Below are 14,115 nucleotides of genomic sequence, written 5' to 3' on the forward strand. Positions count from 1 at the left end.
CATCAGTGATAAAATGGCAAGAAATACACGTAATAAGCTATCAGATAAAAGAGTGTTTCGAATAATGTAAGTAGGATCGAAAATTTAACCAACAAAATGCATTTCTCTTTACAACATAATTATAGTCATTTCCCTAAATCCAGTTTGAATGAACATTTATTTCGTTTCCGTATTGAATGTTTTAAAGAAATTTAATTTTACTATAAATTTATCATCCTCCAAATATATGAAAAATACACATATAAATACAATATCAGACAACAACGGTTATATCAAAGTGCATACATATATACATATTAGCAAAGTAAATGATCTACATATACAATTAAAATCCTGACTACGTATATCAAAATTGTAACTTTCAGTTAAACATGTGTTACTTTTCGAAACATATATCACTCATCAGTGTACATAGTAACAATTTTTGGAAAGAAAATGAATTGTCAAGCTAATAAATATTCATACACACACAGAGAAAAAAAACCACTTTAATTTCAAATGATAATAAAGTCTTATTTTAGTAATCATACATAAATCGAATATGTCTATCGGCAAACTATGTACCTGGTAACAATTCCCAGTCTTTATTGTATGATTGGCATAATACTCTTGAAAACAAATACACCTCAATTCCTATACAAAATATGTACTTATATTTACACTAGTTGTTCGCCTTTACCGAAACGAAATGTAAGAGATACAAACGAATAACTTCATAGGTATTATATTAAAACATAATTTTATATGTACAACACGTTTTTATGACATAACGCTTTATATTACTTAACTTTACTGAACCAGTCTTTTATAAATCCTTACCAAATATATCAAAAAGGCGTAAGGATATTGTGCAATTTTCCCTGTTACCTTCATTGGGGCAGTTTTCATTTAACCTTGAGAGTTGGAATAACGGTGTTTTAATTTGATCTTCAGGTTTCAAAGTAATCCAATTTCGATAAAAATGGACGCCATGCGCCTTCAGGAGAAAATTCCAAGACTTATACCTATTACCATTTCCGTAATAGCCTTTCCATATATACTTATTTGGGATCTGTAAGATTTATAAATCCTTGCATCTGATTGGCGTACTTCGTTGAGACAAGGCGTGAGCTAAAAAATGTTGTGGGCTACATAACTTAGATAAGTTTGATTTATGACATACCCTATGAATCCAGAGGGCAAACTGAAAGTTTACTCGAATAGTTCTTACCATATTGAATAGTTTCTCTTAATATAAAAGATGTTATTAAGCGCCCCAATTGTTCTTGAAAGCCCCCTTGTTGAATGTTTTATGTTGAGATAATAATTGTTTAAATATAGACCAACCAATGCTACAAAAATATATTTCCTACACCATGAGCGATTTTTAAACCACATCCTTTTGAAATTGTGCACCTCTCAAGAATTTTTGTATAAAAATTACATTGAGGATCTCATATTTACAGACATTTGCAAATTAATGCTAGCGTAGGCAGTAAAAAAACTGATCCGGTAAAATTAGATATTTCAGCGGTCCTCTTATTTTCAAATCCGGTCATGCACGTTATAGTTCGTGTCCTGCTGTAAATGTATTTTAACTCCACTTCAACAGGAATTCCTCTAAATTTTTAAGATGTGTATTTTTCGAAATTTAGACAAGGCATTCACAATTTTGTTATTGTAAAAAGGGTACAAACGAAGTGATCAGGCTGTCACAATAACTGTAAAAGAATGATGTAATTCAGTGAGCTTTTGACACAGTATCAAAATTTGTAGTCCTGTTTGGCGCCATATAACCTATACTGTGTTGGTGCGCCGTAAAACCCAAATAAATAAATAAATAAATTTATAAACAAAAATACTCAATGATTCCATGAATTATGCCCACAAAAAGAAACAAGATGTAAACCAGAAACAACTTACTTTATTTACAACTTGAATAATATCATACACGGATTGAATGGCTGGTTGTTCAATAATAAAAACTATTGACCGATGTCAAAAAGCGTTTTCATACATGATATACACATATTCGATTTCTTCCAAATTCGACTTTAGCCCAGCGCACCTGCGTTGAAATATAGACTGGCCCATAGCACAGGCTATGGACTTCAACTTTCTAAATGACAGTGTCTACATACACGTTTGAGAATAGCTTCCACGTTCAATATAAAGTCCATATATATATATATATATATATATATAAAACAAGGTAGTTATGTAACTTGCTTAAGTGATATTTAATAGTGCAAAATATAAAAAAAAACTGCAAAATGTTTTCTGTAACAAAAATTGGTTAAATGCGATTATCATCAAAACCAAGTTTAAGTCAATGCTACAAAAGATTTAAATTTAACTAGTTTTATAAAGCAGTCATCGTTGTTATCATGAGACACAAAAAAGTTACCGGTTTATAAAGAATTAGGTAACGAAAAGTAGAGCAATTTAAGATCATATCCGACATTTAGGGAGTGTGTTTAGTACATTCTGCGGTTGAAATGCGGTGCATTTGGTTCGTTATACAGTTATATGATATATGAAACAATTTTCAACTCAACTGAAGTGTGTCAATTAGGAAACAACTGGATGACTGTTCTAAAAGTACATCTGACCTTTGTATACACATGTGCACGAGTACTTTACACTGTTACATGAATATCTTTTTTCATCAAGGTAAATGTAGAATTACCCGTTGTTTGTCACCGTAATATTTGTAATTTCAACAACGATTACTGAGTGTAGATATGTGTGTACTTATGACCAGTGCTTTGTATATTTATTTTAAACATAAAATGTTTATTGTTTACGGCATGAGATGTGGTTATGAACTCTAATTATTATCAATAAAAATTTTGTTTTCCTTTTGACTGATCGTCGTAATTAACATGGATTTCAACACATAAACAATATCGCTCGTAATATATAACCTAACTTTTAATAAATGTTATTAATATGTGATATTGTCATATTGTCGTTAATAACAGTCTCTTATAATTCTTAAATAGAATGACCATTTACATTTTATCTTACTTTTTGTATATATGCTTTTACATGTATCAACTGTATAAATGTAAGTGGATGAGACTGAAATAAATAAATATGTATATAATATATAGGATATAGGTGTAAATAATGTTTTCTCTTTCAATAGCGTATAAGGACTTTTAATCTTCTTCTCTTTTAGTCATTATCGTTTCTATAGTAAAATGTGACTTGTTTTATTGTGACAAGTCTCCTGTTATAACTCTTTCTCAGTGGTAATGTAGTTTGTACTTTTTACTTAACGGTAATGCCATTATTAGCAAAATTTAAAGTAGCATTAAAACTGCCGAATCTAAAATCTGAGGATTGTGCCTGCTTTTGAATGTTCATAGTCTGTATAAAACGTAAATAGTATGAAGTAAGTTTATTGAAATCTCACTTTCCATGATACTCAAATACAATAAATCAAAGTAAGTACAATAAAACAAAGTAAGTAGAATAAAACAACATCTCATATAGAAACCGTCAAACATTTTTTCTCAGAAATATGAGACTGTTACCTATTCACATGTTGCTAAATAAGCCCTACACAATCGACTACATGACCAAAACTAAGAATTTGCTCACATTTACACACTTCCTATAAGTCGTAAAAACTGATAGAATTGCTGGACCAAATAAATGCTCCTTACGTAAATATTACAATTATTATATACATAATTATCATAATACATAATCATTACCAAACGATTTCTGCTTAAAATACAAAACAGGCTTTGGCAAATAACAAGATAATTTTCCGCATTTGTCAGCAAAAACTCTACATTCCGCAGTATCATTTAAAGCTGTGGAATGTATAATTATTGATTCTGTAAGCTTCTGGCAGACAATTTTAACCAAGGCAAATTAGATGTAGTATGTCCTCAGCTGACTGGTTCAACTAAAATAAAACATATCGATAACAGTAAAACCACTGTTTCTAACAGGTTCGAAACCTCACTTGGGGTATGGAATTAGTTAATGTGAGGTAGCCATCCAGTTAGTTTATGGCAGGTCAGTGGTTCTACCAAGGTGTCCCCCGTGAAGAAATAAGCCACAAGGTGAAGTAGAGTCTGCCACACCATGAAAAAACTGGAAAGTCACCATAATTATATCATATAACTACAGTTTTCCAACATGCTCTTGTTACTTGGTTAAGTCAGATTTCCGTACAGACCACTGTATTTGGGGTATATCTACCAATATTTAAAACTTTTAAGCAGCTCAATTCCAAACTACAGTTTTACATGTAAATATGTCGGTTCCACATACAAATAAAGCATCTGTATTAATAGTAGTTTCATATAATTTAGTAAATGCCTCATATGGAAGTCCAAAAGAAAAAACCCTTTGCTTTAGCAATGACATTTAATAAAAGAACGTAGCTCTATATGCAAACATTATTTATATATTTAGTAAAGCTAAATACAATTGATTAGATTTTTGTAAGATTTGACGTTTAAGCTTTATATCTAAATCATTTATTTAAAGAGTGAAAAGAAAAACAAAACAAAAAAACTTTTTTATCCAGTGAAACAGTCGGTATTAATTTTATAGAACACATAACATTTTGGTACTGAACATTTTTGACGTAAGAGTCAGCAAATGCTCCTCTGATGTCTCTGCAAACTACAAGGACATAAACCCAATATAAATGGTCTCTTTCCAGCAATATAGACACCTTATATCCGCAAAAAAGGATCTTTCACATTTTGTAGATATCTTGTAGATTTTGTTACGAAAGAAAGAAGTAAAATAAACTTCCAGCATACTATTTTACGCAAACCGTGTACAGAAAATTAGGTCATGTTGATTTTTTTTTTTACTACAGACGCTTCCCACACTTTACAAATGCCCCCGCATTTATTAATATGTTTTTCATTTAAATAATTATTCAAAATATTAAATTGTCAAATTAACAGAAATTATTATGTAAACGTGAACTTTTGATGTCGTCGACACGCGACTAACTACTCGTCATAGTTTACGATATAATACGCATTTATGACGTGTAATGTTTTGTGTACATAATTCCGTAAAACGCTGTCAGTATTCTGCACAATAAATGTCAAGCAATTATGATAATTATATAAGCAATAAATGACATGCGTTTCTTAATACATCTGTTCTATGTTTTTCTTCTAGGAAAGGTAAACAATAGAATAATTGTACATACGGTTGGCTAGTTTGTAGTTTTATATAGAATAAATAACCTAAAATACTATTTTACCATCTTAACATTAATATGAAATTTTAAATGAATACTAAACTGTCTTATAATAACAAACGTCTGGGATGGAAATTAACATAAACTAAACCATTTAGCATAGCAGCTGTTTAATTGACCTCTGACACACTTAATACGAACTTGAGTAAGAATTTGCTGATTATACAAAAATGGTTCAGAAACTATTACAATTTTGCCAAAATATTGAAGTTTTAGATTATACACTCACAAACTAAATGATAAAGATATACGTTTTTGAAATGAAATGGATTGGTTGTTGCCGTTGCCATAGTCAATTAGGACAAGGCCACTGATTCTGCTTGTAAACAAATTTCCGTTAAAGCTACAAGTATTCTGCTGTAAAAAGTGTAAAAACTAAATCAAATGAATATTGCTGATATATAAGCGTTACTTTCCTTTTAGACATGTTTAAACTATGTTATGTGTTATCTCCATGGAACGCATCTACATTCAACGTGGAACGATTACACTTCTGTTGAGACAACCCTAAAAAACAACAATAACAGTAGTTTTATCCTAGAATATGAAATCATTTTTAAGCGAAACCCCTTGCATAAACTAACCGTATTTTGTATAATATATATGTTCTTTGGAAGTTTGAGGAGGAACGGAAACCATCAAGTGTTGGAGCTTTTAATACATACGACACGTATGAGACCTAATTTCTTCGCGTTCACGTAAAGCGGAAATAAACCTTTTTAAAAACGTGTTTCCGCGATTCTGATTTCCTCATTCTTCTATTACGTCGTTATATCTTCCTTTCCAACAATAGTTTTTGCAAACTAATCTGGAAAACCCTCGGTAAATAATGCGAACTCACCTTAAGATTTATAATTTAATTATTAGGACAATACTTGCATCAGTCTAACCGATAACATTTAATGTCCTCATCCCAAACTTTATTAATCTACTTAATTTTCCTTTTTAACTAGTTTCAAAAGCGCACAATTTATCTATATCATCAAAAAACCTAACGTTATATGCTTTTTCAAGTAAAGACGACTATTTGCTTTGATCCATTAATTAAAAGATTTTTCTTATAAACTATAAAACCTTACGAGATGGACACCCCCTGCACTTTCTAGTACATGTACTATCGTATAACAATACAAAAAAGTATTTCATCAGCATGGTTCTATAAAATATCAACGGTTGTTGTGTTTACATTCATATAATACACAGGGGTGATAAACTGAATAGTAATGTTATATATCAATTATTTGCTTGTAAATATTCTAACTGATTTAAGAACAACACAAATGATTCGAGGTGTGTATAAAAATACGAAATAAATCACCAAAACAAATAATGAAACTGTAAGGGAATAAATTTGTTTCTTGACGGATAGTAAGTAAATACTAGTCCATATAACGTCGGTACACTTTTTTAGTTTTTCTTTAAATAACAGTAAGACGGTAGATAAACAATGCCATGTTTATGCATTAATTAGTACGTGATTGGCTGTCACGGTAACCAGTTTTTTTTGGGGAAACCACCATTTCAAACCAAGGATAAAAATAGCGTCTTTTTACGTATGTTTACAAGACACACAGCACGCCCTTCTAAGGATCTGAGTTCAATGTAAAAAGGCAATTAATATGTAAATTTATGTAAGCAAAATATCGTTTATTGTCTATTAATTGTAACCTTATTAAAACAAACAAGAGGAAAAGCTGTTTCAGCAGTAGACCAAACTTCATATTTGAAATGTTTTATTGCTCTGTCACTGTTACCACTAGTTTTCTGAAGCAGAGCCACTTGTCCTCAACTTATTTCAACATATATTATAATACTATCCTTAAATAAATATGGAATTCAAAGTACTGCCTCTTACGTCTTCTTTGACATGAAATAACTGAATGCAATTAAACCTTATTATAGGTATTTTGCCATACCGACATATTTTAGAGAAATATCCATACCTCTCCCCTAAATTAGCTCAGAAGGCTCTTTATTCGGACCCATCTAAGAACTGTGTATAGATACAGTTTAAAACGTTCCTGTTTGCCTAATCAAGGTACTACTTTCATATTTTAATGAAAGGAAAAATTGATAACAATTTTCATCATATGTCGGCAACAATACTTTTGTAATAAAGAGAAATAAAATTGAACGCAATAAAGAATAAAGGAACATTATTACATCACAATTTCAACGTTTAGTTTTTATTTCTATTAGGACGAAAGTTTGGATAGGATAGAAAAGACGCTTTGACTTACCTTTGTGTAAGGTAATTTTGGGTACAAATTTAACACAAAAAGAGATCTCATAGATATTTATTTGAAATACATGTAGTAAATTTCTAATGGTATTTTTTTTTTCTGTGTCTAACAAAATGTCTGTAAGTATGGTGGGGATTTCCCATTTTTAGTATGAGCACTGATTGGCGCTTTTCTCTAAATTTAATGAAATACAGGCATTTACCGAAATCTAAAATGAGAGTGTGGCCAAGGCTTTTTTTGCCTATTGATTATGAGTGACTTAACTAGGACCAATAACGTGGTCTCTCTCTACTGAATAGAACATTGAAATACAGGTATGGTATAGAATTTATTCAATGTATGGATTTTATCTTTGTATACTCAGTAGGTGCTCTTATCCAGGAAAATTTTGAATACTGATAACAGAAATGATCACAGGCAACATTGTGATTTGGTTAAAGTTGTAGGTACATGACATTGGGAATAGACCCAGATGTTACAGGGTTAGTTTGCATACTAAAAAAAATGAATACAGCAAAATGTGGACTTGCTTGCAGAATTTAGTCTTAGTTAGTATGGAGCAACATCGTTTTCAGTGTAGGTCAGGGAGACTCTTCTCTGAAAAGCTGAAAATATCTATGAAAAGTGGTCCACTGGTGGTCATTTGGCTTTTAAATTATTGACCTAAGATTAATAAACAATAGGATTAACTTTGATAGCATAAGATGTCACTAAAAGCAAAATGGGACATATGGGCCAAGCTGGATGTCTATCAATACATCAGGATTTCTGACCCACTAGCTCAAGGAATTATGGGAGCAATGAGATTCTATGATATATCCTGAATTTTAACTGAATTTTTCATCAGTGTGATAGGCCTATACTTTTTACTTTTTTTTTGGCTCCTCAAATTTTAACCGAGGCAGCTGCCTCGGTTTGCCTCAGTGTGGCTACGGCGCTGTATTTTGACAACATATCCGACTATTTCTAATAAATAATCACACCTTTACCTAAATTAGTAAACCTTTATTTATCGGACCAACATACTAATGAACCATGTGAACAGATCACGAGTTTAAAACAAAGGATTCTGTTTGCATAACAAGGATACAGCTTAAATATTTGATAGATGCACTCAAAGGAAAAAATGATAATATTCTCTTCATCCATCATTTAGTCAACAATACTCTTTGTCTAAAACCGAGAAATAAAACTTGCACTTGCATATACAAGAGAATAAAGTCTGTCAACATTATTTACATAATTCATGCAATTGTCAACCGTTTCAGTTTTATCATTTCCTATTATCCGTAAACGAATGTTTTAGTATAATTTGCATTCGAAAATCAAATGAACAAAACACGCTTTGAACATTACCTTTGTAGTCTAAAGGTAATTTTATTGTTTACCAAATTTAAACCAAACAAAATCAGAGTTCTTATATATATTTCTCATGATTAGTTATACATGCAGCTATGTAGTAATTTTTAATTATTCTATTTTTTCTATTGAATTCTTTAAACAAAAGTTGTCTGTAAAACACGTATGCCCCTCGTGATGGCATGTCCCATTTTTAGTATTGAGATCACTTTGATTGAGTCCTTTGTCCTACTAATATCTAATAAAATAAGGGCCATCTACTAACCACAGACAATAATCCTATGAAATGAGAAGTCGTAAGGCCAAAGGCTTTCTAAGTTACTGACCATATTCAGACCGAGGTAACTATGATCTTGACCTTTAACCTACTGACCCCGAAAAACAGTAAGAGTCATCTACTGATCACATACAGTCATATTATGAAGTTCGACGATTGTGAATAAAAGCGTTATTTAGTTATTGAGTGGAAACTGTTTTAGTCTCAATGTCAGCATGACTTTTATCTTTGGCCTACTAACTCCCAAAGTAATGAGTCATCTATTGATCACAGGCAAACGCTGTACGAAGTTTGACGACTACTATAGACCAGAGAATGATCACAGGCAAACACTGTACGAAGTTTGACGACTATAGACCAGAGAATGATCACAGGCAAACAATGTACGAAGTTTGACGACTATAGACCAGAGAATGATCACAGGCAAACACTGTACGAAGTTTGATGACTATAGACCAGAGAATGATCACAGGCAAACACTGTGCGAAGCTTGATGACTATAGACCAGAGAATTCTTTAGTTATTGAGCAACAATCGTTTTCAGTGTCAAGGTCATAGTGACCCTGACCTTTGACATACTGACCCCAAAGCAATAAAGCATCATCTACTGACCACAAGCAATAAGGATCATCTACTGACCCAAAAGCAATAAGGATCATCTACTGACCCCAAGCAATAAAGTTCATCTGCTGACCCCAAAGATTACCATCTACTGACCCCAAAGAAATAATGATCATCTACTGACTCCAAAGCAATAAAGATCGTCTACTGACCCCAAAGCAATAATGACCATCTACTGACCCCAAAGCAATAAGGATCGTCTACTGACCCCAAAGCAATAAGGACCATTTACTGACCCCAAAGCAACAAGGATCATCTACTGACCCCGAAGCAATAAGGATCGTCTACTGACCCCAAAGCAATAAGGATCATCTACTGACCCCATATATATATATGGGAACTAAAATTTACTTTGGTGAACTGGAAGGTGCAGATAGTGGTCATAAATAAATAGTTGCATTCAAAACATGTTTTTTTCTTTCGTAAAAATCACATTTCACAGAAACCTTGAAAATAAATCATACCATTAATAAGAAACATAACAAAGACTTATAAGTAATTGGAAAAAGGTGGAAGAATAGTGTAAGATAATTTTAGGAATTTACCATAAGTTATTCGGTGAAATAATCTTGGAATCATAAAACTGTCTTATCGATTAACGTGCCTAAATAACACACTGTTGTTTACATTGAGTTCCATTTTATGTAAATCGTCGATCGATATTTGATGGAATCCCGGGTACAAAAATGTTAAATGAAAAAGCATTATCCAGTACAGATTGAAGTGCAATTAATATTTTAATACCCATCAAGTTACATTTCTTTGTTTTTTCCTGCTATTCTCCTTAGATAAATCACTTGATATGACAAGGTAAAACAACCTGACTAGCTAATGCAATTACTATAACACTGGTAACCGCACTACTTTATGTGTTTGCACTGTTAAGATCACTAAAACATCTGCTCTTACAATTAGATAAACTAATAATCCAATCTCCAAAAACCTGGAATTAGCAGTTGCTGTTGTTTTTTATTTTCTATTTCAGAAAACCATTGTCTGATAAGCACTTGGTAACTTCAGTTGCGTTCTTCGGTGTTGAATCAGTCCAGACAAAGACTTGCAGACTTCGCACTAAGTCTTGTAAAATACGCACTTGTTAGTTTATACAAAGTGTCTAAAAGTTGCCTTCTATCAAAATTCTTTAGAATAAGATATGATATTTCGTTGGTTACTTTAAATGCAACAAATAGATATGTTAAAATGAACTAGAAATAAGGCTTTACTACTGCTTCATTTCTAGATTTACAATTTATACATACATTTATGACAAGACGGGTGATTTTAATTTTAGTATTGTAAATTTCCCCCATTTGGATGGGGATGTACCCCAGGACATATATTTCTCAATTAATTCGGTTTGCAAGAGCGTGTAGTCATGTTGAGGATTTCAATGAACGTAATCAATATATTACAAATAAGCTTCTCCAACAATTATAAATTACGTAAATACTTTGCCAAATTTTACTATAGTTATTCAGATTTGGTTTTAAAATATAATAGCAATTTAAAACACTTCTGCGAGAAGGTATATCTAAACCCGTTTATTATGGGGATGTGGTTTATAAACTTTTGGGTCATGGCAATTGTCCAAATATATTTGATAAAGTTATTAAACGTTTAATCAAAAGAGGTTATGACCCAACTGTTTTGAGACACACCGCATGTTTGGTATTCAACCCTTTTACAGTTGGACGCTATGCATTTCTTTTTAATTGTATCTGACGGAACAGGTGGATGACTCTATGATAGATAATTAGAGGGCCTTAGTTGTTTTGATTTCTGTCTTCTGGCCTGTTTTGTCGAGGCCTTAAGGGTGTTTCCCTTGTTACTCTGTCTTCTGCAAAGGCATTGAGTACATGCGTTTTAGGTTCTTAAGGATTGCTTTTTTATATAAATATACAAGAGCATTTTTGTGTTTTACATGACATGCCTTATATTGCCTTTGAGTATGTTAGGATTTCACCTTACGGGGATAACTTTTATTTACACTGTCCTGTGACTTTGGAACATGGTGGTGGTGTGTGTGTGTGGGGGGGGGGGGGGGGGGGGGGGGGGGGGGGGGGGGGGGGGGGGGCGAAGAGAGAGTTTAGGTGCTCCATAAACCGGTTTATCTTCCCCAGTGATGGTTCTGCCACTAACCGTTCCAAGGCGGTGCCCCACTCTGTTCCTTTATTTGTTCGTTTTGTCCTAGTGTGTTGCCTTTGTGTGAGTGCATGTGTATTGGTCGTGTGTCAGTGTGCTGTGTTAACGTTTGTGGAGGCTGCGTTTTTGGAACGTGGCTTTCCCTGTTGAATATTCAATCTTGTTTTTATTGGTAGTAATACTAAGTATAATTTTGTAGTGAATCTTAACCGATTTGAATGCCGTCCTTAAGAATATAACATTAATTAGAAAAAAGGAAATAAATGGAATCACATCTCTCAGCTCGCCTCTGCACGTGCTAATAGTATGATCACGCTTACCAAAGACGAAAATAGTTTTTACATCATTTTTGCCTTTTTGAGTTAATTATTGACACTCCTTGTTTAAACTGAAACAAACGTTTACCAACTTCCCCGTAATCTCATACCCATAACAGCTCAAGTATCTGTATCTTGAATTTCGTTTAAAACAATGAAAGGTTCTTAGATTTCAATGGCTCAGCGTTAACGAGGTTTCAAGAACAATGCTCTTACTGGTATTAGGACAAGTAACACTATCAATACCAACTTGGCAATGTCAGGGAAGTACTAGAGCAAGAAATTAAATTCCTTTTGTTATTAATTATGGCTTCGAATTTGAAATAAAATATGTAAAAAGATCCTTTGGAAGCAAAGAATGCAACCAAGAAGAGTAATAGCAGACTGTTCATAAAAGGTAATGAAATGTGCAACACCTCTCACGCCCCCTAGCACCGTCTTAAGCAGAACTCTATTACACATATGTTGAATGGACTCCATGACCCCCAAGGACCAGAAAATATAACAACACTGAATCCAAAAACTAAACGTTTCATGTAAAATATTTCTTTTACTGTTATAAAAGTAATCTTCAAACCGAAAGATATCGTGACATTTTTTTGTTGTAAAAAGGCGCCTTAAAAGACTCATTTTAAAAGCAGTTATTTTAAATAAGACGGAGCATGAATTTTGATTTCAGTTTTCTAAACAATATTTTAAGAGGGTAAAAGTAAATACTTAAATAAATGTAAATAACTGATCACGATGAATGACCATGGTATATGGTGGCTTTAAGTCTTGAGAAGCGTTCATCAAAGAACTATTATAACGTGGTTTATTAAATCATACACTTTTAAACATTGAAATTGACAAAATATTGAATAAAAGTTGAACGAACTTAAAATTTTCACATAAACACAGAAAATCACATAAATGTCAGGGAGCTTTTACAGCGGACTGATTTTTAAATATCATTTATATTATATGCTTTCATGTAATCATTATTTATCAAATAAATGAAACAGCTATCCATAAAAAGGATAACGTCACTTGTGTCAGTATGTTTTATTGTATTAACGTCGATGTGGTTATAGAAAACCTCAGCCAAAATAAAGGTAGTCGAACTCTTTTCCTAGTTCTGTAAGAGCCGTGTTTTCCTTCAGCCTAATAAACAGCTTACATACATGTATTCTCTGTATACCTTGCCATTAGTTACATAAATAAGTCCGAAACTGTGTAAACGGCATTCAGTTGCATTGTACAACGATTTAAAGGAGAACGCATTCTTAAGATCACAGAAAGTACATAAAATAAATAAAAAGACAACGCCAACTAAATGTTCGTTCATTCCGTCCTCATTCTACTAAAATAAAGGAAAACTACAATAACTTGCCTGTTTTTGTAACAACGTTTTTCTGTGAGTAGCTACCCTTACAACAAAGACAATACGATATCAGGTTCATTTAAATGCACCAAGAGCAGTACGTGTCAAACCTTCCTTTAAATTGACACTTTTTACTTGATTCATTCAACGTACCTTAAACATATCAGTTTACGTGACAAAGGACTTTATACTTAAGATCCTGCACCATGATATGAGATTAAAAGTGCGAATGTTTTTTTTTTCATGCACAAATGTTCCTTGTTTCGTATGTAATGATAATACACGTGAAGACGAAAAACATCTTATCCCAACGTATGATTCATCATTTGAAGAAAAGTTTATATCCCAGATATTTTAAAACAATAAAAGACCCAATAATAATAATCATAAAGACATCGCCTTGCTACTAACATGATCAACATTCTATCATCCTGATTAGATAGTTACTAATGGCATACCGGTAATACTTTAAACAAGTAACGTTTTACTCTTTTTTTCGTTATAAAACATGCTTTGAGAAGGAACTAGCTTTTATTACAAGTGTCTTTCATATCAAAATCAATAAT

The 14,115-nt window shown here is 32.4% G+C and overlaps 1 protein-coding gene across 4 annotated transcripts in view; it reads left to right on the forward strand.

The window, feature by feature from the left end:
• Positions 1-14,115, forward strand: part of LOC123551407 (runt-related transcription factor 3-like) — a 56,134-nt gene that overhangs the window by 12,306 nt on the left and 29,713 nt on the right. The gene's annotated exons all lie outside the window — the stretch shown is intronic.

This window comes from Mercenaria mercenaria, chromosome 4 (assembly GCF_021730395.1).
Source record: "Mercenaria mercenaria strain notata chromosome 4, MADL_Memer_1, whole genome shotgun sequence".
Classification (NCBI taxonomy): domain Eukaryota; kingdom Metazoa; phylum Mollusca; class Bivalvia; order Venerida; family Veneridae; genus Mercenaria; species Mercenaria mercenaria.